This window comes from Prionailurus bengalensis, chromosome A2 (assembly GCF_016509475.1).
Source record: "Prionailurus bengalensis isolate Pbe53 chromosome A2, Fcat_Pben_1.1_paternal_pri, whole genome shotgun sequence".
NCBI classification, from domain to species: Eukaryota; Metazoa; Chordata; class Mammalia; order Carnivora; family Felidae; genus Prionailurus; species Prionailurus bengalensis.
In genome coordinates this window covers 116,125,928-116,141,824 of record NC_057348.1, presented here as the reverse complement: position 1 = coordinate 116,141,824, position 15,897 = coordinate 116,125,928, and the positions used below count along the sequence as shown (strand labels likewise).

At 36.4% G+C, this 15,897-nt stretch overlaps 1 protein-coding gene across 7 annotated transcripts in view; it reads right to left on the bottom strand.

Moving 5' to 3' along the window:
* The window catches only part of PALS2 (protein associated with LIN7 2, MAGUK family member), a 113,870-nt gene that overhangs the window by 76,446 nt on the left and 21,527 nt on the right, over window positions 1–15,897 (bottom strand). The window lies entirely within an intron of this gene.

Sequence of the window (15,897 nt, the reverse complement as noted above, 5' to 3'; positions counted from 1 at the left end):
CTTGGGACCTGAACAAAGAAGCACAGAGGCCACGGTAAATCTGGTTCTTCATAATGGACACTAAAGAAGAAGGGGTGGAGGCAAGGCTACGATACAGGAGGGAATACACAAATACACAGTGTTTCAGGAAACAGGAAACTATTAGCATTTCAGGAACAAAAAATACTTTTGGCACAGAATTGTTCTCTGCCAAATGCCTATAGTGTTCTACAGTTATGACAACCGAAAGTTCCCCTTACTGCATTTTCTAACACATCTATAGGTGGTACCATCTTCTCCCCTTCTGTTCTTCCAACAGAAAGGCTTGCACTAATATGTTTTATCTCCAGTGTAAATTCTTCCCTCTCAATTTAGCTATCCGAGGGTTCCTAGCTTGCTCACCTGCTCTTTGCCTTCAAATCTCAAGAAGAAGCCTGCCTGAGGCTCGCCACTCAGCCCCTGCTCAAGCCCTCTCATTCCAGAGAGAGCAGGGCAGGTTCAGGGGACAGCCTGTACACTATAGAGGTTATCCTCAGTAGATACATATTCTGGATTAATCAACCTAGTCCTTCATTTATCAATATAAACCAACTGCTAAGATCACCAGACATCTAAAGAAAACATCAGTGACAGTGGACAAAGCTGAACAAACTCAACTAAGGAGAAACAGATGGTGCTGCGAATACAATTTAAAATTTTAATTTTTATTAGCATTCTCAGAGATACATGAGAGACTACTGCATTCATAAAGGAACAGGCAACTAAGAAGGAGAAAATGGGGCATCTAGAGAATAAGAAAAAGTTCCTGGCAATTAAAAATATTGTCAAATTTAGAAAACTCAAACAGTAGACTAAATGATAAGACTGTTAAGGTCAAAAGTGCTAATCTGGAAAATCAAGTGAAGATAAAGTCCTAAATGCAGAAGATGAAAACATGAGAAAAAACACATAAGCAAGTCCAATAGTGCCTATCAGGAGTTTCATAAGACAAGATCAAAGACAAGGAAGAGGAAATAGCTGTCAAACAATAGGAAAAAACGTCCCTGAGTTTAAATGACATGCAAACCTTCAGAATGAAAGGCTTTCCAAGAACAGAGCAGATTGTATGAAAAAGATCCAGATCTGGCCACATCTAAGTGACATCTCACAATGCCGAGGATTAAAAATGGGGGGTAAGTGGGTATTTCTCAAAAGAAGAGTTGTATAAAAGGAACAATAATCAGACTTCCATGCCATTTATTACTGGTAATATTGAATGCCAAAAGATAACAGAGTAAGAATGTCAAAGTTTTGATGCAAAATAAGTTTAAAGAAACATTACATACATTCACACACATATATACATAAAATACGTTCATGTATGTGTACATACGTATGTGGTAAAAGTTTAGTTATGTTGAAATATTTAACACAATAATCTCTTCCAAAGAGCTTTCTAGCCTTCTAGACAAAATTTATGCCTGTATTTAAATATATCCGTTATTGATACAAATGTGACTGTTTTATTAATATCTTTGTGATCTTTCCATATTGGAGCTCACCCTTTCCAATATATCTAGTACTTCACTATATAGATGCATCAACATCTATTTAGACTGTCCTCTACTGAAAGATATACAGGTTGCTTCCACTTTCTGCAGTTATCATTTATAATCAGCATCTACAGATCTATATCCATACACATATACGTCTATACATAAATGTATGTACCATAAGTGAGTAAATACTAAGAGTAGAATTGCTAGTTCAGAAGATATGTGATTTTTCAATTGTCAGATATTGTGAAACTGTTTTTTAAACAGGGTCTATCAGTTACATTTCCATCAGGAGATCCTCATTTCATTATCTTTACAATAATAATGAATTGCTTCATAAAGACATATCAATACAAATGCATAGAACTTGTGCAGCAAAAGAAGTGGTTTTAGAGAGAACCAAATTCTGAATTCTAATCTCATTTTTCCTCCAACGTGGCATCAAAATAAACCTAACAGCACCTTTATTTCCTTATCTGTAAAAAATAAATGACAACGATCCAGCTCATATGGTTATTCAACAAAATTAAATGACTCACCTACTAAAAACATGTAAACGCTAAATATTCTGCTCAGGCTAATATTCTGTAACTCAGTCTCTTCATCTCTCATTGTGACTATTGCTAATTATTCAAAGTATCAATGAAAAGCAATTCCCAATAACAGCAATTTAAATATATTTTTTCCTACCTTGAAAACATGGTTTAAAAAAATAGTTGAGGGTTCCCCTAATTGCATTATCTTAACTGACCACTTTGCACCTTGTCATCATCTGATAAATTTAATTCAGAAATGAAAGTGAACTACCATTTGTAAAGAACTTATCAATATTCCTATTATAAATCAAGTGTCTTATAAAAGCGCCTAGTGTAACTTTCTGGCATTCTTAGTTAGAAAAGACTTTTTTCCTCCAAATTTTTATTTAAATTCCAGTTAGTTAACATGCAGTGTAATATTAGTTTCAGGTGTAGAATTTAGTGATTCATCACTTCCATACAACACCCAGTGCTCATCACAAGTGCCCTCCTTGATTTCCATCACCTATTTAACCCATCCTCCAGCCCATCCCCCCTCCAGTGACCAGCAGTTTGTTCTCTATAGTTAAGAGTCTGTTTCTTGGTTTGCCTCTCTATTCCCTACCCACCCCCCCCCCCCACCACCACCATGGTCACTGGTTTCTTAAATTGCACATGAGTGAAATCATATGGTATTTGTCTTTCTCTGATTGACTTATTTCACTTAGCATAACACTCTCTAGCTCCACCAACACTCTTGCTAGAAACAATTTCCTATTATGGGCAATGCTTTAAGAAAAAAGTCCTCTTCAAAAACAAAAAAGATAAGAAACAGGCAGCATCTAGATATTTTCACTAAATAAGGAATTCTGGACTGATATATCCCCTCCCTACCACCATGCTTAAAACTGTTTTACTTCCTTCTGGTCTTTATAATCTCTGATGAGAAATTCCCATTAATTTAATCATTCATCTATTAGTGGTTTTTGCTTTCAGTATTTTTTTTTTTTTTTTGTCTTGTTTCCAGCAGTTTGATGATGTGACTGGGCATGTATTTCATAGAACTTATCGATAACTGAGGTTTGTTGAACCTCTTGAGTCTATAGGTTTATGCCTTTCACCAAATTTGGGGAGTTTTCAGCAACCATTCAAATAGTTTTTTCTGCACCATATTCTTTCTTCTTTTCTTCTGGGTGTCTGATGAAACAAAATGTTAGATTTTCTGGTATTACCCCACAGATCCCTGAAGCTCTGCTCATTATTTTTTTCAAACTTTTTTCTCTCTTGTTCAGAGGTTGGATAGATTTCTATTGATCTCTAAGTTTACGGATTCTTTGTCATTTCCATTTTGCTATTGTACTTGTCCAATGAGTTGTTATTGTTTTTCAGTTCAAATTTTCCATTGTTTTCTATTTCTTTACTGAGACATTCTATATTTCCATTCGCTTCAAGAGAGCTCACCGTTGTCATAGCGTATTTATAATAACTGCTTTAAATCTTTCTCAAATGATTCCCACATCTGTGTCATCTCAGTGTTGTGTCTGTTATCTTTGCACATGTGACTTGAACATTTTCCTGGTTGTCAACGTGCCAAGTAATTTTGGAATGTATGCTGTATATTTTAACATGAGACTGAATCTTGCTGAAAACTTACGGAGAGTGTTGATATTTTTGTTTTAGCAAGCAATTTAGTCAGTTGAGGGCAGGCCTCAGATTCTGACCTTTTGAGGTACTATGGCCATTTTAGTTTAGTCTTCCATGCTTGTTTATGAATTTAAGTTTTCATTTCTCCCCAGTAAATATCTAGGAGATTGCTGGGTCACATGATCAGTATATTTTTAACATCATCAGAAACTACGAAACTGTTCAAAACTTCCACAATGTTATCTGGATCTGTCCCACATATGCATCATGGGACTTAGGTGGTAGTCTATCAGCGTTTCAGTACTCAACATCTATGTATGCTCTTTAGGGTCGGATTGACCCATGCACAGTTCAAGGGCGAGTCCAGGAGTGCATAAACAACTTTAAGGGGTCCCTTTCTAGGCTACTTCCTCTCCATAAATATGCCTGGTACTTCTAGTTCTCTGGGATGCTCTTTACCAATGCTCCAGCCAAAAATCAGGGGCTCTGTTTAACCTACTCTGCCATGTACTTACTAAAATCACAACTCCTTCAGTAGAAGAGGAAGGTTTCCTTCCTTGGAGTTACTGTCTTCTTGGCTGTTGCAGCTGCTTCAACAGTGCTACCAAAGGATTTCCCGGGGACTGGGGGGCAAGAGAACTCAGAATAAGAAAAAAGAGATTTCTGCACTCTGAGTATCTTGTTCTTTAAGCCAGAACTAGAAGGTTTTGGAAGTTCTCACTGTTCATTCTGATGCCAACTTTTGGGTTTGGGGCTAGTTCAGGAGATACCAAAAGTAAACTCAACATAAATTCAGTGGTATTTAAATACCTGGTTGTCTTCTCAACCTGCCTGGTACTATCGCCCTTTAATCTATAAATAGATACTCCTATATTCAGTTCTGTTTTTATAGATGCATTCACTGGGAGAGACAGGATACAGCATGTTTATTCTACCATACTGGAACCCTTTGTGAGTTATATTTTCCACCTAATTTGGGGTGGTTTGGTGCCTTTATTTCTTCAAAAAGTTTTTTTAATGTTTATTTCTGGGAGAATCTGGGGGGAGGGGCAGAGAGAGAGGGAGACACAGAATCTGAAGCAGGCTCCAGGCTCTGAGCTGTCAGCACAGAGACTGACGAGGGGCTTGAACTCACTGACAATGAGATTATGACCTGAGCCAAAGTCATACACTCAACCAACTGACCCACCCTGGTGCCTCTTTTTCTTTCTTTTAAAGTTTATTTATTTTGAGGGAGAGATAGAGAATGTGGGAGGGGCAGAGAGAGAGAAGGAGAAAGACAGAATCCCAAGCAAGCTCCACACTGTCCGTGCAGAACCTGATGTGGGGCTCAAACTCATGAACCATGAGATCATGACCTGAGCCAAAACCAAGAGTCAGACGCTTAACTGACAGAGCCACCCAAGCACCCCCAAATATTTTTCCTGTCCCTTTCTCCTCTTCCTGTCTGGAAATCACATTACATGCATGTTGAAATGCTTGACATTGTCCCAAAGGTCTCTGAAGCTCTGTTTACTTTTCTTAACATCTTTTTCTCTTTCTCCTTTGGGTTGAATACCTTTTACTTATCTTCATGTTTTTTCTGCTACCTCAAATCTGCTGTTGAGCCCATCTAATTAATTTTTTAATTACTGTACTTTTCAAATCTAAATTCCTATTTGATTCTTATTTTCTAAATTCTCTATTGAGATTATTGAAAATTAACAAACTGTCCTATAATTCTCTGAACCTGTTTAAAATAGCTGATTTGAAGTCTTTGTTAAATCCAACATCAAGCTCAGAGTGTGTTTTCCATTGACTATTTTTCCTGATTATGGGTCATATTTTCCTGGCTTTTCTTTCTTGCCTTTATTTTTCCATGTCCAGAAGTTTCTGCTTGAAAACTGTATCTTTAATATATTACAGTAACTGGGCATTCATTTTATTTTTCAGAGTCGTTGAGTCTTTTTTAACATCTCAAGCCTGTACGATTTCCACCATCTGCCATTTGATTGTATATAGAGTGGGGAATGGATTCAAACCTAGACTCTAGTCTCCCTTGCTTTGAACTTTTTGCCAGACTCCCTCGGTCTCCCCTCCACATATGTAGTTTCCCAGGCAACCAGAGCTATATGGAGAGCTTATCTCAGCCCTTTTGTGGCTCTCTCATTTCTAGGATTTCTCTGGGAAATTTCTATTGGTCCACTGCTCACTCCAAACCATTGTCAGCAAGGCAGCAGGTTTTGTTTGTTTCTAACCAAAGCTACCACTTTTCACCAGCAAAGCCGCAGGTTTCTGTATTCCCTCTTAGTCCCCCATTCCCTAAGTCACATCACCCCCAGTTCTGGAAGCAAAGCTGCTAGTTTTCTGTCAGACCCAATCTGGTAAAGCTTCAGTTCTCACCAAATGAAGGGACAGAGGGGTGCTGGGAAGGTATCTATCTGGGAAGATATCAGGCATGAAGGCCATAGACTCACACTATTCTCACCCCAAGCCCTAACAGTTGTGCAAGATCAATTTTTTAACTGCCTTTGGTCAATTTCCAGTACTCCTAAATGGCTGTTTTTGATGATTTTGTCCAGTTTTGTATTTACTTTTTGCACAGGGGAACTGCCAGCCTCTTCATGCCATTATTATTAGAATTCAAGTAATGTTCTTAATAAAGACTTTCAAAGTTTAAACCTTCACTGTCACAAGTGAAAAAGATAATCATAATTGGTAATGCTGCTTCTAATGAGGCAATTTTTTAGGATGCACATGGTGATATTATTCAAAAACATAGGAAGAAAACAGAAACAACCTTTAATGTTACTTCAGAAGAGAATGGGTAAATATCCATCCTATATGAATAATGTGCAAACATTTAAAAGAACAGCATGGTTTTTCACGTACTAACATGAAAATGCTCTCCAAAACACATTTTTCTGTGGGAAAAAAACAAGTGTGGTATTTATAGAAATGAAGTACACAAAACTGTGTATTTTCCATAGGTACAAATATGTTTATAGGAATAAGTCTGAAAAGATATAAAACAAAGTGTAACAGGTGTTACCCCTTAGGAAAGAGCAGAAAGATTGAAAGAAGGGTTGGTTAAAAGGCTCTCGGCTCTATCTGGTAATAATTAAAATTGTTACAAAATTAACATATTTACATATACATGTTTAAAAAAACAATAACTTAATAGGTTGCTCTAGCTATGAATTGTATATTTGGTAAATCATTATCAAGAGGATTCCTAGAGATTTCCGTACAGACCCATAAGGATTAAAGAAAATCACTTCACCTAATAAAAGTAAGTATTACCATCTACAAGATTTTATTAGGGAAAAATGCTTAGCCTCATTCCTCAGGTCATGAATTTGCCAAAGATAATCTCCTTATAGAGAATACTGCATCCCTTAAATATCCTGTTCCTTATGTATTAGTTTGTACTTTTTATCATGGATTTCTTTCTGAGTAAGCCACTTCCGGCTATGTCACACTAAATAATACCTTTTAAAAACTTTAGCAGGTTGGCTTTAAATTAAAAGATTTCTTTAAGGCCTATAGTAAACAATTAGAGTAAATGAAACTCATTAACAAATCCTACAAATCAGATATTTTTCCCATTTTTGCCCTAATCAAAGCCTTTACAGATTTCAAAAAGAAAACGGAGGCTTCAAGACACTGTGGGTATAGATGAAAAAAACTTATCTTTCACTTTTACTCACACACACTGTAGTTCCCACATGTAGCTCTAAGGGTATTTGAGACTGCTAAAAATTAAGTTCTATATTGATTCTTGATAAATATTGATTTATCAAGATATCTTGATATTGATTCTTGATTTATCAGGCCATAGAACTTACTCTCCTATAATATTATATTACTCTCTCACAATTATAAAATGATAAAAAAATCTTTTGTATTTATACTAAGTGACTTGGGAAGAATTTCTTACTATTGTTGCTTTAAACAGTCCTCTTATAAGAGCTCTTTTAGACTTTTCTAATATAAACATGCACCAACCAAAAGTCATCAAGTGGTATTGGTGGCAGAAGTCTTAACAATGTGTATTCTTCACAACTCCACCACCTTTGAATCTTGCCTAAATAACACTATAGATACAGAGACTATCTTATTTCCATTTCATTTCTAGGTCAGTTGTCCATTGCCTCCCAACCACATTAGTCAATTCAATAAATATCTTTGCATTTTCCCTAAGTTGGTGAATCCCTAACCACCTTATGTGTAGATTATTATCCCTTCCTACATTTTCTAACCCATTTTAGTCTTTTAAAAATGCTGTGGGGGGCTTGGGTGGTTCAGTTGGTTGAGTGTTAGACTCTTGATTTTGGGTCAGGTCCTAATTCCAGGGTTGTGGGATTGAGTCCCATGTAAATTTTCTCTCTCTCTCCCTCTGCCCCTCTCCCCCACTCACGTGCATCATCTCTCTAAAATAAATAAAAAGTAAATAAAATATTTAAATAAATGCTGTAAGCTGGATGGGTTAGGTATTATCTCCACTTTATAAATGAAAAATATAAGCCCCAAAACTAAGTGACATGCCAGAAACAGATCAACAGGAGAAAAAAAATTGAGAGTTCAGTTCAACTGACTGGTCTCAAACCATGCTTAACTTTTGCAGCTGTAATCATAGATTATAAGCAACTTTCCTTGCAAAGAACTGACCATAAGCATAAGGATATGATAAGCTCATTTCTATCACTGAGGGTCTGCATTTTAACAAGTGGCAGGTATGAAGAAAAATCATGCAACAATCTAGTTTGGGTAGTGGAGAGGGCACTGGGTATGACAAAATGGCAGTTTCTAGTTCTAGTCTTGCCATTGTGCAATATGACTTTATTAGGATTTTAGCCCTGAAAGAGTAGACACACAAATTTCCACAGGTCAACATCTCTCAACATTCCTACTGCCATGCCAAGTGTTTGGACATGTTAATGGAATTAGAAATAACCTGCAAAAACTTGGAGGCAGTTACAAAGTTTAGTAAGATGGAAGAAAATGAGTTGCCAGTAATAATGTGCTCAGAAGCAGCAGGTGACGGAAACAAATGCTTGCAAGAACAGTAGATGACTGAAATAAAGGTTAATGGTCAGAAATGGCCATTAAAAACTATTTGCAGTCAAAAGGATCCAGAGATTCTGGATGCTACAATTAACATTGAGTTAAGACACTTATCACCATTCTATTATCTGTCTCCCTGGATTGTAATAGATAAATAGCCACTGAATCAAATGTATTTACTGAAAGAAAAGGATTAAATATAAAACGTCTGCTTTTTTAATTTATTTAATTTTTTTTTCAACGTTTATTTATTTTTGGGACAGAGAGAGACAGAGTATGAATGGGGGAGGGGCAGAGAGAGAGGGAGACACAGAATCGGAAACAGGCTCCAGGCTCTGAGCCATAAGCCCAGAGCCCGACGTGGGGCTCGAACTCACGGACCGCGAGATCGTGACCTGGCTGAAGTCGGACGCTTAACCCACTGCGCCACCCAGGCGCCCCACGTCTGCTTTTTAAAAAAAAAATGCCTCTTTCTTCTCTCATATTCTTCACTTGCAGTAATTTCCTAGGATTAAAGGAAATTATCAAGTGCAAGAAATACTGAAGGAAGAGTGATAATGGTTAAAGATTCAAATTATGTCACTGTACATGACATAATTCCAAAAAGGACTATTATAATAATTAATAATTGAAGCTAAGCTAAGATCCAAAGGGAAAACATACATACATAATTTCTTTTTTTTTAATTTTTTTAAACATTTATTTATTATTAAGAGATGGAGAGAGACAGAGAATGAGCATGGGAGGGGCAGAGAGAGGAGGAGACACAGAATCTGAAGCAGGCTCCAGTCTCAGAGCTGTCAGCACAGAGCCTGGTGCAGGGCTCAAACTCACAAACCACAAGATCATGACCTGGGCTGAAGTCAGTTGCTTAACCGACTGAGCCATCCAGGCGCCCCACATTCATAATTTCTTATTTCCCCAGATTTTTTTTAATTTTTTAAATGTTTATGTATTTTGAGAGAGAGAGAGAGAGAGAGAGAGAGAGAGAGAATCCCAAGCAGCCTCGGCACTGTCAGCACGCAGCCCCACACGGGGCTCGAACTCCCAAACCGTGAGATGACTGAGCTTAGATGAAGAGTGGGACACTTAAACCATTAAGTCACCGAGGCGCCCCTCCCCAAATGCTTTAAAATATCTGGTAAAATGAGAGGAAATAATGGTTTTTCAGCATTCACTAGGTGTTTCCTGTGTGCTCCCTATTCTCTTATAACCTCTCAAAGAACAAGAGCATTCTCTTCTACATAGCCCAGTATATTACCTTGTGTACAATAGGTACTCAAAAAATGCTCAACTAATGCTCTGAATTATTTTTCCTTCCATTACCCAGCTTTCAGCCCAAATTGGAGATAAAATTTTGTACAATCAACTGATACATGCCGAAGTAAAATATGAAGTTATTTTGGAATTACCTTGAGTTTGTAATAATACCAGCATGTCAAAGGAGCCAATTCATAGGTCATATTAACACTCAAGAAATCTAAATAAAAGTTCAAATTGAAGCAAAGTGTAGATGACTGCAGTGACTCTTAGAGAAAAAAAATATTTTGGGAGAGAAAGCTGAAGGGTGCTCTTTATCAAAGATCTTCGTACCTAAAGCATAATTAAAAAAACAAAATTAAAGGGCTCCTGGGTGGCTGAGTCAGTTAAGCAGCCGACTTCCGTTCAGGTCATGATCTACCAGTTCATGAGTTCAAGCCCTGTGTCAGGCTCTATGCTGACAGCTTAGAGCCTGGAGCCTGCTTCGAATTCTGGGTCTCCCTCTCTCTCTGCCCCTCCCCTGCTCATACTCTGTCTCTCTCTCTCTCTCAAAAATAAACATTAAAAAAAATAAAAAATGAAAATTAAATTAAATTAAGTTAAATTAAATTAAGGGGTACCTGGTGGCTCAGTCAGTTAAGTGTCCAACTCTTAATCTCCGCTCAGGTCATGATCTCATGGTTCATGAGTTTGAGCCCCACTTTGGGCTCTGTGCTGACAGCATGGAGTCTGTTTGGGATTCTCTCTCTTTCCTCTCTCTCTCTCTCTGCCCCTCCCTTGCTCACGCTCTCATGCTCTCTCTTCTCTCAAAATAAATGAAATGAAATGAAATGAAATGAAATGAAATGAAATGAAATGAAATGAAATGAAATGAAATGAAATAAAATAAAATAACGAATGGCTTTTTAGCAGCTCTTCCGTTTGACAGGCTCCAAACTTTTGGTGTGCTTGGATTTGACAAAATCAAGAGTCAAGCTTGAAAGAAAAGTAAACAGAAATACACAAGTAAATAAAAAAAAATTTTTTTTTATTCAAGAGGACAAATATCAATATTTTCAGGGAAAGGTAAATTGAACATATCTAATTTTGTTCTCTCCCCTCTAAAATGTAATAAATGTGTATCTATAATTTTATTTTACTTTTAACAGCTTAAGTTTACAAAAATGGAAAGAATGAGAGAAAAGTTGATTTTGGAAGCTATAAAACCTGTGAGCAAAGGAGTGAATGGACTGAGCAATTCCAAAGAGGCTAAAGTTTAAACAAACTATGGGTAAAGCAAAAAAAAAAAAAATCATCTCAATTTTCCAAAGGCCCAGGGATTAGCAGAACAAGGTACCTGAGGTGAGGGGGGCTATAATAAGGAGACTTAGATAATATTCGTTCAGGATTTGTTAGATGATTCATTAATAAACTGTAGCTGCCTTTCTCCATTCCTGAATTTTGTTTTCTTAGAGTTATATTTATTTTCATACACTACTTATCAATAATTCAACTTCACCCTCCTTGCAGGGTGTTTGCCCCTTACCCTCCACCATGGAGGACCAAAAACTAGAGGTTTATTTTCTAGAGACGCTAAGGTAAGAACTGTCTCTGGACAAAGGGGATTGAAATCATATCGAAAACGGAATTACTGAATAATGAAACAACCCCTCCATCTGCTTCTCCCTTTTGACTATCAGAAGACTTTATTTTAGCCTATACTTGACCTTCTAGGCAGATGTGAAGAGTTTTCTCTCAAGATATGACCAACCTAACAGGAAAGACATAGACATCAAGCTCACGTATTAAACCCCCAATCAAGTCATACAATGTCTACAGAGAAGCTCAAAATGCAAAATGTGCTTTATGTTTTTAGTTTTCCACTCTTAACAATGAACCAATAACCTTGGGATATTAGATGCTGAGAAAAGCCTATAACATGAAAGATACAGACCAGAATAAACAATCAAACAGGTAAAGTTGACTTGGAATAATGAAACTATTCAGGGCAAAGAAAATAAACATCATTAACATTCTCAGAGAAAGAAGAGAATATTGCATTCATGAGATCAGAATAAGATTGCTCTAGGAGAGGAACATCCAGAGGAAACAAAAGAACTCTTAGACAACAAAAATGCAAAAGTAGAAATAAAAAATTCAGTAGAAATCATGGAAGATAAATTCAGGGAAAAACCAAAGAAGTAGAAAAGCACAGAGGCAGGAAAAATAGAAGAGAATTACACGACCTGATAGAGGGCATCTAAGAGGAGTTACATAAAGAAGAATAAATTTTCCTCCTGGAGGGGAGGAAAATGTTATTGAAATACTTACTGCTTCTGGTTCTGGAAAACATTATGTTGCTAGACTAAATGGGGCATATAGCTCCCAGTGAAACAGATGAAAATAGACTTATAGCACGAGACATCACTGTGAGATTTCACAACACTAGGGACAAAGGAAAAACAAAAACCACACTGACATGTCAAGAATCAAGAATCAAAGTGCTTTTAAACTTTTCAATAATGACATCTAAAGATAGAAGATAATTAAGTGATGCATTTAAAAACATTTCCATCCTAAAATTCTTTACCTTGACAAACTATCAATCAAGTGTGGGGATAGTTAAAAATTATTTTCAGACTTGCTTATACGGTTTCACAAAATTAATCTACCACAACACTTTTTCTACGATTTAAAAACAAACAAACAAAGGTGTGCTGCTCTGTAAGCATGAAACAAAGGATCAACATAGAAAAGGAAAGACATTAGATACCAGGAGATACTAGAAGACGCAAACTAGGAGAAAGGCAAAAGTAATTCTCAGGAGAAGATGACAAGTGTGTATCAAGTATAGAGAATAATGAGTCCATATTCAACAGGTCAGAAGCCTCCAGGAGTGACATCTTCAAGAAAATAAAATTGATAAATTTGAATGAACATACTGAAAGGTGATTTAGAAAACTAGCAGAGATTTGGGGATTGGATTATTGATAAGTAGTATATATACAGAACTAAGCAAATAATAACTTGAATAAAAATATAAGAATGGAGAAAGGTAACTATAGTTTACTAATGGATCAGTTAATAAATCCTGATCTAATAAAAATTACTAATATAATTACACTGGGAGAATTGAGGAATCAAAAGTGTGTATAGACAGAGAGAGTAGGAGGAGAGTGGGAAAGAGCTAAATCCTCATCTTCAATAATGGTTAAAATCAACAAATCAAGAAGCAGCAGCATAAGCATGACATCTTAAAAAATTCAAGTAGTAGCCTCTGGGGAGCAAGAAATAGAGATAAAATTGAGAAGTACTGTCAGTCTTTCATCTATATGTACACTAACAATTTTAATTTTTAAAAAGTACAAAAAATACAACTCTCATGTATAAGTCGTAATGCCAGTTTGAGTCCAGAAAAATCAGAGAATTATAACCATTCTTTCAGAGTTAAAAACAAATAGGACTTTTTCTTTGAAGGTGAGGATGACCAAGTTGTCCTTGGAAAATAAGCTTCATTAAATATATTTAACATATTTAAATATATTTTAGTAAAATATTCCACTCAACATAATAAAATAAAACCAACATTTAAAAGCCTACAAAGAATATTTTCAATTTTCAAAAGGTATGAATATTCTTTACATCTGTAAGTATAAAGATTTAACCTAAATAAAAGGGAATTTTTTAGTCAATCTATTTGACTCATCATAAAACTGCTTCTACTTACTGCCATGTGTATCTAATGTCAACCTAAATCATTTAAAAAAAATTTTTTTTAATGTTTATTTTTGAGAGAGAGCGAGCGAGCGAGAGGGAGCAGGGGAGGGGCAGAAAGAGGGAGACACAGAATCCGAAGCAGGCTCCAGGCTCTGAGCTGTCAGCACAGAGCCTGACGCAGGGCTCAAATGAACCAAATGCAAGATCATGACCTGAGCCAAAATCAAGCGCTTAACTGACTGAGCCACCCAGGTGCCCCTCAAATCATTTTCTTTAACTTGTATCTACCAATTCCACTCTAACAAAAAACTGGGACTTAAAAATCATTGACCTGTACTCAAATACAATTCAGATTATAATATTATAATAAAATGACACGGATCTCTCTATGCAAAGATATTTTACAAGCTACTAGAATTAGCCATCAATTTGGAGTATTTTTGTGTCTTAGCACTCTCAGGTTGTGTCCATTTGTACTTACACCAGCCTTTAAAGCACTGAGCAAAACATTACAAGGCACTGCATTAAAGCACAAAACTTTATTTTTGATGGTGGAAAAAAAAGTGGGAAATATTCTCAGATATAATGTCACTCAGTCATGTCCTCTGGGCAGGAATGCTCATGTGAAAAGACAGAGGGACACCAGCTCCCCACATGGGGAGTCCTAGCAACAGGAATGTCAAAACATAGTTCAAATATTAGAAGATTTTTATTTTACAGGTCCAGAAGAAAACCTTGCGTAGCCTTAGCTTTACTAATTATTTAACAAAATTTTAGAAATTTACAAAGTCCAAAGAGGTCCTACCTTGGTAAGAAGAGCAAATTATATCCCATCCAAAATGAAAATATTTTAGGTTGTTACCTCACATTTATTATCTGGAAGACTTTCTGGTTATAAGAAACTTAAAGAACATGCAATATATTCAAAGTGGTGAAAGAGTACTACAAACAGATGAAATAACAATTGAACACTGTTACTATTTAAATCTTATTGTGTATTTCCCTATGGCAAGCATAAACACTGGACACAACTGGATATCCTTACCAGACTTCATTTCTTAGCAGCTAAGGATTGAGCTACATACCATGTTTTGAGAATACTGGTAACAAAATGAACTAAAAATATGGTAATTTAGTCTTTCATAATTTTTTTTAAAGGTTACATAATAGTTTCAAATATTGCAGGATGCTTTACAAGTCCTTTTCTGTAATGATAGTTTTCTGCTTTAACAAAACTTCCCTCATATGCTCTGATTTGATAAAATGCTCTTAATGATGTAGTTTACATTTAGACTTAGTGAAAAGAGTCACCCAGTGTTCTGGCAAGCTTGCCGTCATTCATTTCAAAATAGGTAGCCCTAGACAAAATCATCAGGGTATCAAATTTCTCTTCCTCTCTCTTCACTTCTGATGTCCACAGCTCTTTCCCCCATTTTAGTGTCCTCTTATGTATTCTTCTCCCCAGGTTTTCAAACTTCCCTGCTTCTCCAAAAATCAGCAAGTTCCCAAATACTCCTGCACAATTCCATTATTTTGCCCCTTCTTGGGTTCTCCCATACTCCCATTTCAAACGTTCACTACACTAAATTGCCAACAGATGATTTTTTTAGAAGACAAAAGGAAAAAAAATGGTATCATTTATGATTTATTGAAATTTCCCTCCACTTCTAGAATCAGATATGTCAGCACCATTCTTTCCTTCCTTTTCTCCAAGGTCAGAAGAAAATATGCCCCTCCTCTCCTACAAGGCTGCAATGAATCAAATCCTTCTCGCCCACTGTGGGACCATGAAACAAAGGTCATTTCTCTCCTACACTGTCACTATTTTTTCCTCACTTTATACTTAAACATTTTGTAAATGTGCTAACATCTACCTCATCCTTCAGTAATAATTCTTTTAAATAACGATTTGGAACCCCACTTCCCTCTTCCCTAAATCATACCCTCTCTCTGTCCTTTTCCTACCCCACCAAGCTCCTCTAAAGAGTAGTTCAGTTCTCTACCCTTCCCATCTCAGCCACTGCTTTCTGGCTTCCCCAGCCACTATTCTCTCCAAACTTTGTAAATAAATTTAGGAATGACTTGACTGATAAATCAGTTACATAATCTGTCCTCATCCTGTTTGAGGACAATCATCACTGCTTTTAACGTCCTTCGGGTTTTCATTCTTTTCTTGAGTGATCTCATTCACTTCCAGAACTGTAACTAGTTTCTATATGAAC